At 39.9% G+C, this 13726-nt stretch overlaps 1 protein-coding gene and 1 non-coding gene across 3 annotated transcripts in view; both read right to left on the bottom strand.

Annotated features, from left to right (window-relative positions):
* The window catches only part of LOC134648323 (pseudouridylate synthase RPUSD2-like), a 625507-nt gene that overhangs the window by 312552 nt on the left and 299229 nt on the right, over positions 1–13726 (bottom strand). The gene's annotated exons all lie outside the window — the stretch shown is intronic.
* Positions 7945–8030, bottom strand: Trnag-ccc (transfer RNA glycine (anticodon CCC)). The gene is given in 2 exon segments: positions 7945–7981; positions 7994–8030. It is a non-coding gene; the product is annotated as a tRNA-Gly (tRNA).

Here is a 13726-nt window from a genome sequence, read left to right as displayed (position 1 = left end):
TTTTTTAATTTATTTTATTAATATCTATTTTAGAAGTGTATTTAGTCTGGAACTTCCATGTTTGAAGTGTCGTATGTGGGAAATATATCTCATAGCCTAGCAAAGGGTTAAGGATCCGAGGCCTGGCCAAGATGACTAAAGTTGATAGGAAATGCCAATAGAAACAAACTTTTCTTTTGGTTTAGCGTTTGTTTTGGTTTAGTCATGTTGGCTAGACCCCCTGGTAACCATGCTTATTGCTTACGTCACCAACCTTTTAAAAAGTCATTAAACTGAATTCAATCTTATAAAGCACGGTTGTCTTATATTTTTAACATCCGTTACTCACTTCGTCCCGTTGTCACTTTGGCTCCAACAAAGGCAGGTAAGTACAAAATGTAATGTAAATCACTGTTTATCGTTATTTATAAAATTTTTACACTTTAAGCTATTTATTTCACATATAAATCGTATACTTTATCGTATCGCGATGATTTGATTTTGACAGCTTGGTCTGTGCACTTGTGCAGCTTCCGTTCGGAAACTCTCATTTAGAGCGCTTTAATGTCACCATAAATGGATTGTAAGCTTTTTGATGAGGAGATTGACGCCAATTTGTTTTAGGTCGATTTGATCATCCATCACGTCGATGCCTTAAGGCGTAATTAGAATGACAGAGCTTTAAGCTTTATAGGCTATCCACAGGTAAGAAGTATGTGTTACGACCTTTACGACCTTTGTAAATTTCCCCTGGGTCACGGGACAGAACAGCAGTAAAAACAAGCCTGATATATATAATACCTACTGACAACATTGACTAGGCACACGTGGTAATTGTTCTTATAATCAGTCTTCCTTGGTACCACGAACAATATCAAGCTCATTCTTCGCTAACTAACTAGTGACATTCAATCCCTATGACTAACGATGCTGAGATGACCACACGTTTCACTCATACCTATTGCGAGAAATACGTGTTTTGGATATGAGAAAAAAGATAGAAACAATAATACATTATTTCGCTTTCCTTACTAGAAATATATAGTTTATAAATAGTATAATTGTTTTCATGCAAATAGCGCAAAGAAGATACCTAGTGCTAGATGCTAGTGGTAAATAAATTTAGAAAAAAAACCGGCCAAGTGCGAGTCGGAGGGTTCCGCACCATCAACAAAAAATAGAGCAAAACAAGCAAAAAAACGGTCACCCATCCAAGTACTGACCCCGCCCGACGTTGCTTAACTTCGGTCAAAAATCACGTTTGTTGTATGGGAGCCCCACTTAAATCTTTATTTTATTCTGTTTTTAGTATTTGTTGTTATAGCGGCAACAGAAATACATCATCTGTGAAAATTTCAACTGTCTAGCTATCACGGTTCGTGAGATACAGCCTGGTGACAGACGGACGGACGGACGGACGGACGGACGGACGGACGGACAGCGGAGTCTTAGTAATAGGGTCCCGATTTTACCCTTTGGGTACGGAACCCTAAAAAATGAAATTTAGGGACTTTACACTAAAGGTGATATTTGGATGAAAACTGCAGCGTTGAGGCGGGCAATATGTCACTGTCAATTTGCTTGATAAAATGAGTGATTTGTTGAACGTTCTAAACGCTATATGCAGCCACGGCTTGAAGGCTTGGTTGCATAAAGCAGATTTGTTTGTACCATAAGTAAGAAAAAAAAATTATAAAGTAGTTTTCGTCCCAAATTTCAGCTACTATATACTTATAAAACCACAACGCAACTACTTATACAACCATCGAGACAAGTGGTGAACACAAATACAATTTCAGTGATACAAATCGTCCATCACATAACCGTTAATTTCGGTGCATGACCAATGAATTCCTTCAATAAGCTATGATTTATTGGCGATATCGCTCTTCGTCCATTTTTCGGCATGTTGCTTCGCTCGTCGCTCGTGACTTGCGGTTCTTGAGAGCGATGCTTTCAGCCTGATTCGGAAAATGTGAGCTTATGGCTAGCATAACTGGAGCTATACATCTTGCCAATCAGTTTAGAGAAATAAACATATACTACTATTTTCTACTTTTTTTAACCACTTCAGAACTTCAATCTGTCAATTATATGACTGATAGTAATATCAAAATCAACTTAATGCGCCGTGAGTTCAAGTCTTTCTCCGAATGCAGTTCGCTGGGCACTGAGTGGACTGCCGTGCGTGCCTGATGGTATCATGACTACAGTAGGCAATAAATAAGCGTGTTTAAAACCCAGCATAATATATGGTGTCCACGTGGATGAAAATAAGGGACGTGGAAAATCGCCTACCCAGAAAATGCCTGCCGGAAGTTTTTCCGGAAGGTGAGAAATCGTGCGGGCGGGATAATCCTTGGTCCGAAAGCAACAACATTTTCTAGTCACGACCCGCAATCTTGAAAAGGGGAAGTAAAAATATCTCTTTTTAACCGCCTTCAAAAAAAAAAGGAGGTTCTCAGTTTGACCCGTATGTATGTATGTATGTATATTTGTTCGCGATTATCTCGCGTTTGACTGAACCGATTTTGATGCGGTTTTCAGAAAAGTGTTTCATACATTCTGGAGAAGGTTTTAGTATACATAGATCTGAGCTGATGCTGAACCCTGGCTGTACCTAGTGGAACTCAGGTTTGGTGCAACATAGGCCCACGCTATTTTGGTCATCCGTCTCATCTTGATGAGCACTTGGGAGAGCAGTACCCAAGATAGAGCTGATGCTGAACCCTGGCTGTACCTAGTGGAACTCAGGTTTGGTGCAACATAGGCCAACGCTATTTTGGCCATCCGTCACATCTTGATGAGCACTTGGGAGAGCAGTACCCAAGATAGAGCTGATGCACCAAACCACCCTGGCTGGCAGGGTTCACCTTGGCTGTACCTAGTGGAACTCAGGTTTGGTGCAACATAGGCCCGCGCTATTTTGGTCATCCGTCACATCTTGATGAGCACTTGGGAGAGCAGTACCCAAGATAGAGCTGATGCTGAACCCTGGCTGTACTTAGTGGAACTCAGGTTTGGTGCAACATAGGCCCACGCTATTTTGGTCATCCATCACATCATGATCAGCACCTGGGAGAGCAGTACCCAAGATAGAGCTGATGCTGAACCCTTGCTGTACCTAGTGGAACTCAGGTTTGGTGCAACATAGGCCCACGCTATTTTGGTAATCTGTCACATCTTGATGAGCACTTGGGAGAGCAGTATCCAAGATAGAGCTGATGCTGAACCCTTGCTGTACCTAGTGGAACTTACGTTTGGTGCAACATAGGCACACTTTGTTTTGGTTAACCGACTTGTCGTCGTGTGCCTATGTTGCAGAGTTCCACTAGGTGGGTCGATGAACTTTTTTCTAACTGCCTTTAAAAAAGGACGTTCTCAGTTTGACCCGTATGTATGTACGTATGTATCTGTGTATGTTTGTTCGTGATTATCTCGCGTTTGGCTTTCAGAAAAGTGTTTGTTACATTCTGGAGAAGGTTTTAGTGTACAGTGCATGGATGGTTTGAAAAACCAATTGGACCCGGTAGGTGGCCATGCTATCGGGATACTTACCAACAAATTTATGTTGCTGAAACCGATTTAGATAAAATAGTGGGAGTGGGAGTCGGACTCGGACTGGGACTGGGAATGGGAGTGGAAGTGGGAGCAATATACATACAAATCGTTTAGCACCAAAACGTCATATTATGTTGTGTCGCGATTATCATCGAGTTAGGCCATCACCAACATTAGTAGGTAGTTACTAGCCCAAAACTAAATGGAGAGCCTAACAAACTAGTATTTTAGCCCAAAACCTAAAATAAATGAAGTACCTACCTATCACTAAAAAGTAAAAAATAAAATAAAATAAATAAAAAATAATTAAAAAATTAAAAATAGACAAAAATAAAACCAAAATAAAATAACTTAATATAAAATATTTTTTTAAAAAAAGGGAACCGCCTTCAAAAAACCAACCCACTGAAAAGTACAAAATAATTTTTATATGGCACCCCTTTACGTGTCCAGTCCCTATGCCGTCGTAAAGCGAATTTTTGCCAAAAAGTAATTAATACCTAATAATAAGAAAATTAATAATCATCCGGGTAATTACTTAGTTTTTGAAGGCGGTGCCAAACCAACAAAAACAGTCTTTACTACCAATCAGAAAATAAATACGAGAACGTAGTACCTACAAGAACTAAATTAATGAGTAAACTAAGTATGTCTTTATAATGCAAGTAAGTGCAGCGTTCTTCGTTGTCTAAAATATCGGTTCTCAAAAAATTTGATTTGGCACCGACTTCAAAAACTAAGTAATTACCCGGGTGATTATTAATTTTCTTATTATTAGGTATTAATTACTTTTTGGCAAAAATTCGCTTTACGACGGCATAGGGACTGGACACGTAAAGGGGTGCCATATAAAAATTATTTTGTACTTTTCAGTGGGTTGGTTTTTTGAAGGCGGTTCCCTTTTTTTTAAAAAAGATTTTATATTAAGTTATTTTATTTTGGTTTTATTTTTGTTTATTTTTAATTATTTATATACCTACAAACTTTTATTTACATTCACTTATACCGTTGTCTGTATGTAATCAAATCTTGCCCACTTAAACAGTTAAATTTGACCCATGACCCGCTTTCCGATGAAGCTGAAAATTTGCATACATATGTAAGTCGGGTGACATTACAATATTATGCTGGTGCTATCGAGCTTATCTGACAATTGAGACAGTAGGTGGTCATAGGAACTCTGTGATAAAACAACGCAACCTTTAGGGTTTTTAGAATTGTCTCGATAAATATTCCTTGCCTGTGGAAAAAACAGTCAGCGATAAAAGATTGTACCAAGATTGCCAAAAACTTATTTCCATTCAACTGTCCCACACTAGCCCAGCGTTCGGAATGACACCTGTTCTGGGGACCAGCTGGACCAGCAATATTATAGCCTTAACGTGCGGTCTATTCTGATTTAGACGCTCTAATTTGTACAAAAAGCAGTAAAGTTGGCTGGGAAATCGTGAAAAATCGTCGATATGATACGGACACTAAAATTATATTGATTGAAAACATTATACTATAAGAAAGCCAAATAATCCTAATACGATTGAAGGTTGGTTTCCTGTCTATTTACTTATAAAATAAAAGTTCAATTTAATTCTTAGAAGTGTATACAACCAGGCCTAGACCTAGGCCTAGACTCTTTTAGGACGAAATCAGGAAATAGCTAACACGAGGAGAAATTCTGCAGGTCAGCGATTTCTAAATACAGGCAAACTAAAAAGTTATCTTACCACAGACAAAAAAGTGAAGTGAATGTTTATGAATACAGTCACTTGTTATGCGATTCTCTTGCCTAAATGCTATTCAATTCCTACGGATGTGATACTAGACTCGCTTCCGCTAGTTTTGGATGATATCCAAACATAAGTCTTCCTAACTAATGTAGGTAGTTTCAGTTTATTTGACGTTAATCCCTGTTCGGAATTTATTGGATCCACTTGAGTTTCATACGTATTTTTTGTGAACAAACCGATTTGAGTCGTGAATTATGCGATGTGGCTCTGAACTATACCTAGGCAAGAGGTAATAGCGATGCGATGTGACTATTTACTCACCATCAACGCGATATCAAATGAAAAGTAGTCTACTGGTACAGTCAAAGAACTGTCGTACTTGCATCCCCTGGCTTAAACAACGGTATTTCGTTACAAAACCGCTGTGTATTCGTATATCTATAATTCTAATAATAGGAGAAATGCGAACGTTATTAGTAATTAGACATAGACCAACTGTTTTGTAAAGAATCACCGTTTTATAAGCCATGCAATGTAGGGCATGGTAGGCAACGTTGGGGAAGTTGACGGAATTAGATTTCTGTGCCACTGTGCATCCCAATTACAATGGCAATCAATGTGCAAGACTGTACAATGTGCGTTCTTTATAAGTTACTTAATAACGAAACTGCAGGTTAATAACAAAAATATAAAACTTGCCTGAAAGGAAGGTACAAGCAGTAACACTCTGTGACGTCCCACGGGTAAAGGTACCTTATGGCCGTTGGCGCTTACGCTATTATTAACGCCGCTCCGCCGCCGCGCGCTATTATTATTGCGGCGCTATGCGACTTAAGCGCCAAGTGCCATAAGGTACCTTTTGCCGTGGAACGTCACAACTGTCCATCGTGGGACCTTATGCATTTTGCCAGTGTGGGCGATGGTACAAAAAAAAGTAGAAGTCAGATGAGTCAGCTTAAAATGCTTTATTTATTTTGTTTCTTGGAGAGTCGCAAGTACAATCTTTCAATTTCTCCCAAATTATATTTATCCTTTATCTTAAAACGGATATACGACTCACTTTCACAGCCTCCTGCCAAAGTCCTCTGTAAATAAATCTCTTTTGGCAAACATTTGCTCCTCACACAGATTTTGGGCCGAAGTTTCACGTCTTTGTACCCACTTACCTATATTATTTATTGAATGTTAGATTTAATGTAAAATATCTCTCTTTTTCGGTCAGAACCGCAGAAGTAACACGAATAATACCTTAAATTAATTTTGTATCACGACGAAATTTGCTAACATTGCTATTCCACCCAAGACAGTGATATTTTCCACTTCGAATTTGTTTCTAAGCTTAATACTATCTTAAATTCAATTTAAATTATTTGGCAGGTCGCTCGGAATGTAATGGATGGTTTCTATGGTTTCATGTTAATATTCTACATTTAGGATTTCAAATAAGTTTTAGTATAATTTTCATAAAAATAAATAATTACTTAGGTGAAGTTGGCGACGGGTGGCAAAGTTGGGGTATTTTAGAATTATTATTTTTTACTCTTAAAATATTTTTACGCAGCTCTGTTTACCGTGAATTCAATGAATACCTATGTATTGTTAAGATTTTTTATTTATTTTACTTGGGCTTAGTTGGGCACCTTAAGCGCAGTAAGGGTTCCCTAATGGTAGGTAGATACTATTGTCAGCACTTATTTTCGACATTTACTCAGTTTGATTGATGTGGTCTTCTGGACTAAGGTTCTCTACCTTACAGTTTGACAATTGATAGTGTCTATCTGTGTGGCTACCACCAGTTTGGCCCTGACATAAACGCCATCGAGAACATAATTTACTTTCTATGCCTCTCGCTCGTACTCGTATATTAGTGCGAGCGAAATGTCTGTTCTCGTTGTTAAAAAAGTGACGTCTGTTTTTTTACGCAACCATCGTTCATCATACTTCATCAGTACTAAAAGCATTCATCACTAAACTCGATAGCCAGTCTTTCCTCGACTCCCAATGAACTGAACATAGACCCGGAATAACTGAAACTGCGAGGTATTTCTGATTTATACAGATCATAATTCAACCGTGTGGATATCGAGGGCTTTGCGGTGTGCTGCACAAATATGTTCCGTGTGATAGATGTACGTTAGTGTTCCGGAAATGGAATGGGATTATCGACCTTTGAAACGTTTGAAATAGGCTTTTTCGTGAAAGGAAGCTTAAAATCTACTCTAAAAATTTTATACTTAGCTGCGTTTCTGCGCTAACGCCGAACCGTTTGTTACAGAAAACCCCAACATAACGTAAGGTAAACGTACTAGTGCTCGACATGCTAATACCCAATAGATGACACCCTGATGTCACCTCTATTGACAATGACTTAAGATTCAAGATGACATGTAGGTACTGGTACCGCGTCGAGCACCAGTACGTTTACCTTATACTTATTCAAAATGTATATATTATCAAAACGTATACGAGGATATGCTTCTGTACAAACTCAAACAATATCTGACCTTAAATGCCTATACTGTCTCTGCTTCTACCGGTGTATTTAATTATTTAAACTTTATTGCACAAAGATATACAATTATGTACTAAATGGCGGATTTAATGTCTTACCTTAAAACAAATAGGTATTACCTACTCCAGTAATTTTTCAGGGACTAACGCAAAAAGAAAACAAAAAATCTGACTCGTAAAGGATTTGAACCTCCGACCTCCGATAGTAAAGTCAATATTGGGAATTCGGCGCTCTACCAACTGAGCTAACGAGTCGATGCATCATGCTGCGAATATCACGATCGTATGCCGCAAAATGACGTCATAAAACGTATTGCACAACATTATGCAAGGATTAGATACCAACCGCTGAACACTGGGTTCCAACTAGTTCCAAGGACGCAATATCGGGACAGGCGGCTTAGCCAAGCTGACAATTGCTATCGCTTCGATAACGAAACGCTTGGTGTCTTTCTATCACTCTTCCATATTCGTGCGATAGTGACAGTTGCGTTTCGATCGCTACGGAGCGTAAGCGATTGTCACGTTGGCTAGGTACGCGTAGATATGAGCGCCGCGCCGGCGCGCCGCCGCCGCCGACAAAATTTTCGCGCCGCCGCCGCCGACGCTACGCTATCGGCGTGGCATCGGCGTGACCTTGGTAGTTACGACTACTTTCGGAATCAAATAATATATTTTTAATCGGGTTTAGATCATTAACGGCGCCACTTCGAATAGTTTATAGGCATTCAAAAGGTGTTTTAGGCCCTTATAATTCAAAAATATCGAAGGCAAATGCAAACTTATTTATCTAGTAAGAACGCGCTACTAGTCTTGGGGAAACGAAATTATTTAATATCAATTTTAACATCAATACATTGGCCTTAGCGTCTAATGCAGACGATTTATGGTGTAAAACCGGAGAAATATCCTATTACACCGCCTGGGACGAAATTAAGGAAACGCAGGGATGCCCAGCACCTGCATTACCCTCTCGGCTTCACTGTCTTATCCCACAGGAAAGTCGAGCCAATACGTGTGGAAACAGGTCAGCTGCAGGAATCTGCCGCTTATTTCAGGTTGGACCCTACTCGCGCCTTACGGAAACTCCATTCCGGGTTTTATTTTGGAGTATCCTTCTCCTAGATGGATTGCAAACCAATGCTAAGAGGACGACCATCTCCCCTGTAACGAAATACCTTCTTGCTTCGTTTGTGGACTTAGTCGCCTCGTACCTCGTATTCTAAAGCCGGCCACCACACGGCTTAACATCAATATGCTTGTAATAATCATACTGATTTCCTTCCGTTTTTATTGTGCAACGTTCCACATTACAATTTATAGATTGTATATATACACTAGACATATGTTAATCACAATGAAAAAATTAACTGTGATCAACTCTGGCTAACGTGAGACTCGAATCCACATCTTTGGATTACATAACTATGCATATGGAATGCATAACTAATTTTGCCAGCTAACCATCCGTCATTTACCGCGAATTTAACCATTGCAAGCATGGTTAAACGTCTTTAAAAGGTATAAAATGGGGTTAATTTTGAGATAGTAAGCGTTTCCACGTCCAAATGTCCGGCCGTTGGCTTCGCACGGAAGGGCGTCGGAATCGGGTCTCAATTAAACTTGGCCACTGTTCAGATTTTAAGCTTTGCTCTCTCGCAGCTCAATCTTTGGCCTTGCATCGCTCGCATGGAATTGAGCCGCTATCTGAACCTGCAAGTTTTTGGCCCTGTTTGGAGCTCAACTTTCGAGCTGTTTTAAAACGTTTGAGCATTGGTCCTTATCCGATTTAGCTCCATTGCAGCTCGGCCTTTGGCGTCGCACGAATGCGCCCGCAGGAAAGCTCCAGATCTTTAACACTATGGCTTCAGTCTTTATCGGCCTGCGCCCTCGCTCTGCTCTCTTGCAGCTTGGCCTCGCACAGAAGCGCGCCGCAATCGGCGCTCCAGGCGTTCGGCCGTCAGCCAAGCTTACACTTGGCGTTCGATTCTTAGCTGTATGCTTACCTGCAGCTCATCCTCTGGCCTCGCATTGGGAGGCATCGAAATCAAGTCTTGGGTGTTACATGGAGCTCGACGTTGGGCCTCACTTTTGGACATAAATCGGTTTTGTTGAATCGATATTGGTTAATGACGGGGCTCGATTTTCTTTGTACTGTCGACAAGACGTTTCCCTGATACAGTCAATCCGCAATTTTTAACTTAGCACAAAAGATAAGGGCATCGCTAAGACCTTCCGGCCAGAGCCTCGCCAAGATTAAGACCGCCTCTGATGCCGCGCGATACCTCTTATCCACAGTTTATATGATATTATCTATTTTTTTCGTACCATTACTCAATAAATTATCCTTGAAAATTAAAAATGCATTTAATTCATAACTTTCTTACAGAAAAAGCATGTTTTTTCGGTAAAATTTTGGTTTGAATTCTTTTTTCATTAATCGAAGGTGTTTCAAGGCCACGCCGCCGATTCGCCGCCGCCGCCGACCAATTTTGACCGGCGCGCCGCCGCCGGCTAAATGCCTATCGGCGCTCATATCTAGGTACGCGGCCAGCATTGTCAATCAATATTCAATTTTAATTGTATATTTGTAAAACAAATATCAATTTAGTTAACACATTCAGTGCCAGCGCGAGCTACGCGCTGCGAGGGTAGCCGATAACACGGGAAAAACCGTATGTAGCGAAAAGCGCCTACGAACAGTGAACTCCCCTAGAAACTCGCTGGCAGTTAATGTGTTAATTTGTACAGTAGACGTCAAAGATATGTTTACACTTTTGCATCTTCCTCCTTTGTAATATGGCGAAAAATGTCAAGTTGAGTAAGTATCTTTGTTTGTAACACAAAGTTTACACGAGTTTACTAGCCCTACGAGCACTAATCAATAGCGCTTACACACAAACAGCCAAGTAAATACTAAGCTAGTGTAATCCAGGCTTTACGCAAGAGGAAATGCATTCTGAGCCGACATCGGCTTATTTCTTTGCATATTCTAGCCAAGGTTTTGAAGTGAAAAGAAAATATGAAGTCAAATGTACCATTTGCAGTTGAAACTCTGGGCCCATAGGGCGCGCACCAGATGTTTGCTGAAATCGCGAAGCGTCTGGTTGACGAAACTGGTGACCGAAGAGCTGGCGGCTTCCTCGCACAACGTATCAGCATTGCGATACAGCGAGGAAATGCCGCCAGCATCCTTGGTACAATGCCTCAAGGGCCTAATATTTTATTAGATTTAAGCTAGTTATTAATTTAGTTTAGTAGTAGCTATTATAATAAAGAGTCGAATGGATAAATAGCCGCCTGTGGAGAGGTTTGCCAATTGTGATGAGTATCACCAATTATCATGTCTTCTGATCACTAAAGGAGAGGCAAAATAACTAAGTCGAAAATTAATAGGTCGTATCAATAATATTGAGTGTTTGAATATTTTCTGAAAATAATTGAATTTGTTCTAATATATTGAGTGTTGTACAATATCACTTGTTACGTTATGTAACCTGGCGCCTTTCATCTAAAATAAATAGACACTAAACTTTTTATTGGCACATCTCAGTAAAAGATACAACTAAAGGAAATACAATTGATAAGGATAGAAGCAAACAACAGGCTGACTTATCGCTAAAGAGCGATCTCGTTCAGACAACCCATGGGTAGCGGAAGAAAGTTAATCAAAAAAGTAGGTGTTGCAAGAACTGTACCACTGTTTTTAGGGTTCCGTATTTTATACAGCAAGCGATTGAGTGCATCTAACAGCAGTAAAGAAAAAAAATGGTAGGAAGTTAATGTTTGGTGTGTTAGTGATATTTTTTTTGCATTTTCAACTATCCTATTAATAGAATAACGTTACGTAAACGACACTAGTGGAACCACATTTAGAAATAATGATTTAGGAGTACTTAAGAGTTTTGGCTCCTCTTCAATTCCGATAGCTAAGAGGTTCTAAGCAGCTCTAATCTGGAGCATTAGAGCATACGTCTCTTCATTTAGGTCTGAACACCGAAATAGTCGAGTACTCCAAAAAATTCAGCTATAAAATTCAATTCAGTTTAGTTAACTACCTATTATTAATTGCAAATAGCTGGTCAAAGTTGGCAATAAAACCAGGGCCGGGGACCGCTATTAAATGTAAAAGTTCTTCTACACTTAACAAGATGTTGTAAAATAATAATAATTCATCCTATATACGTCCTGTTGGGGACAGGCAAATGTACACATATTTTATGAACTCGACTGTACCTATTTTATTAATGCCTTACAAAAACGCTTTTCGGTTAGTAAACAACGTAAAAATCTACATCATCATATATTTTCTCCTAACAATTCTCGTTGTAACAGAAGCTTGGGTTTCCATTTCCCAAATCCTAAATGGATCCTAAATCTAGGCGCAAAATCGAACATCACTCAAAGCTCTCTAGTGCCGAAATCCGACAATAGTATTAGCATAGAAAAAACCGTGGGTTTAATAAAAATACAGTCTGCAGCGAAAGTATGGAAAAACTTTCGCTCGCGCTAATACATGTACGGTCAAATACACGATAGTTGAATGACATGAGTTAGATGTCATCATGATGTCAGTGTAGGTATGTTCGAATTGGCCTGTTAGTCGTGTTCTGAGCGTTTTAACTTTATTCACATAAATTTAGTTGCCAACTGTGCCTAGGTACCTGTGTACAGGAGTTGTAAGGAGACTCGGCCGAATTACAATTTCAAATCCATCCGTCTAGGAATATTCCATTAGCCCTGTTTGCGGTTATTTAGGATTCCGTGAGACCTTCTTTTTCAAAAAAGGAACTATGTAAAAATATTGCTTGTTTGAAAAAGGGAACCGCGTTTAAATGTTTTGTAATATCTTAGATACAGTTTTCCTTGCATGCTCGCCAGTAGGTTATTATGACGTGGAAAAACATTTTTGGACAATTCGTAAATTTTTTTACATTATCTGGCTACGCAAACATACAACATTGCATACAGGTCCACACGACAGGAGGCGCGTGCGAGCGGGACACCGCGTAAAAACGTGCATAGCACTATTTCGTTCACACATGGGAGTACGGATCCCTTTCAGTATTTTAACACGTTCACTGCCAACGTTTTCGTAGCGGTAGCGCTACGTACGTACGTAGCCGATCCCAGCGTTTCCCCGCTTTGTAGAGGAAAGTGACTACGAAGAGAGAACCCATTGCACTCAATATGCCGCGTAATTCTCGAATTTCTTGTGTGAGAGAAGAGAAACTCGACCCCACATCTTCGCCTCACCGAGGCTACGTGTGAGTAATCCTTATTTTACTAACCAACGGTTCTGTACCCCTGGTGTAAATTTCATTCGATACGTGACGTACGCGTTTGCGTTAAGTGTCATTTTAAATGAAAAATTAAAAAATGAAAAATATTTTATTTGGGTTTCAATTTACATTTCAATAGTAAAAAGGTTGGAACCTTCTTTTAAGTATAAAGGCTGGCGTCCACTAAACTCGCCGAGGCGAATCGAATCGAATCGCAATAATTCGCCTCCTATATTTTCTATGCAACTGCGTCCATTGACGAAGAGCCGCGGCGCGCCGATTCGAATCTACCGCGCGCATTGCTCGTCAGGCGAATTTCTGCGGCTACGCGTTTCGACTCGACTCGGCGCGCCTCAGTGGACGCGGGGTAGCGGATGACTGATGACGGGTGGTTTCGTTTTTGAGTTTAGGTACTTCCTCCGGATCCTACTTCCGGATCTAGGTTCAAAATGAACGAAGAATTATTAATATCTATAAAAATTTAGCACGGTCGTTTTTGAGATCCAAATATAAATGGTGAAATTCGCCGAAGATATTCCGCTTCTTGTTTATATCGTGTACCCAGTGTTTGTGCACTCGTCGCTTTCTTGTTCTCTCGCACTCTCATTCTTCAAAAAAAAAATTGAAACAATAGCATTTCTTCGTCCGAACTATCCATCATCGACAAAC

The sequence above is a fragment of the Cydia amplana genome, chromosome 5, assembly GCF_948474715.1.
Source record: "Cydia amplana chromosome 5, ilCydAmpl1.1, whole genome shotgun sequence".
Classification (NCBI taxonomy): Eukaryota; Metazoa; Arthropoda; class Insecta; order Lepidoptera; family Tortricidae; genus Cydia; species Cydia amplana.
This window is presented reverse-complemented; position numbering and strand designations above follow the sequence as displayed.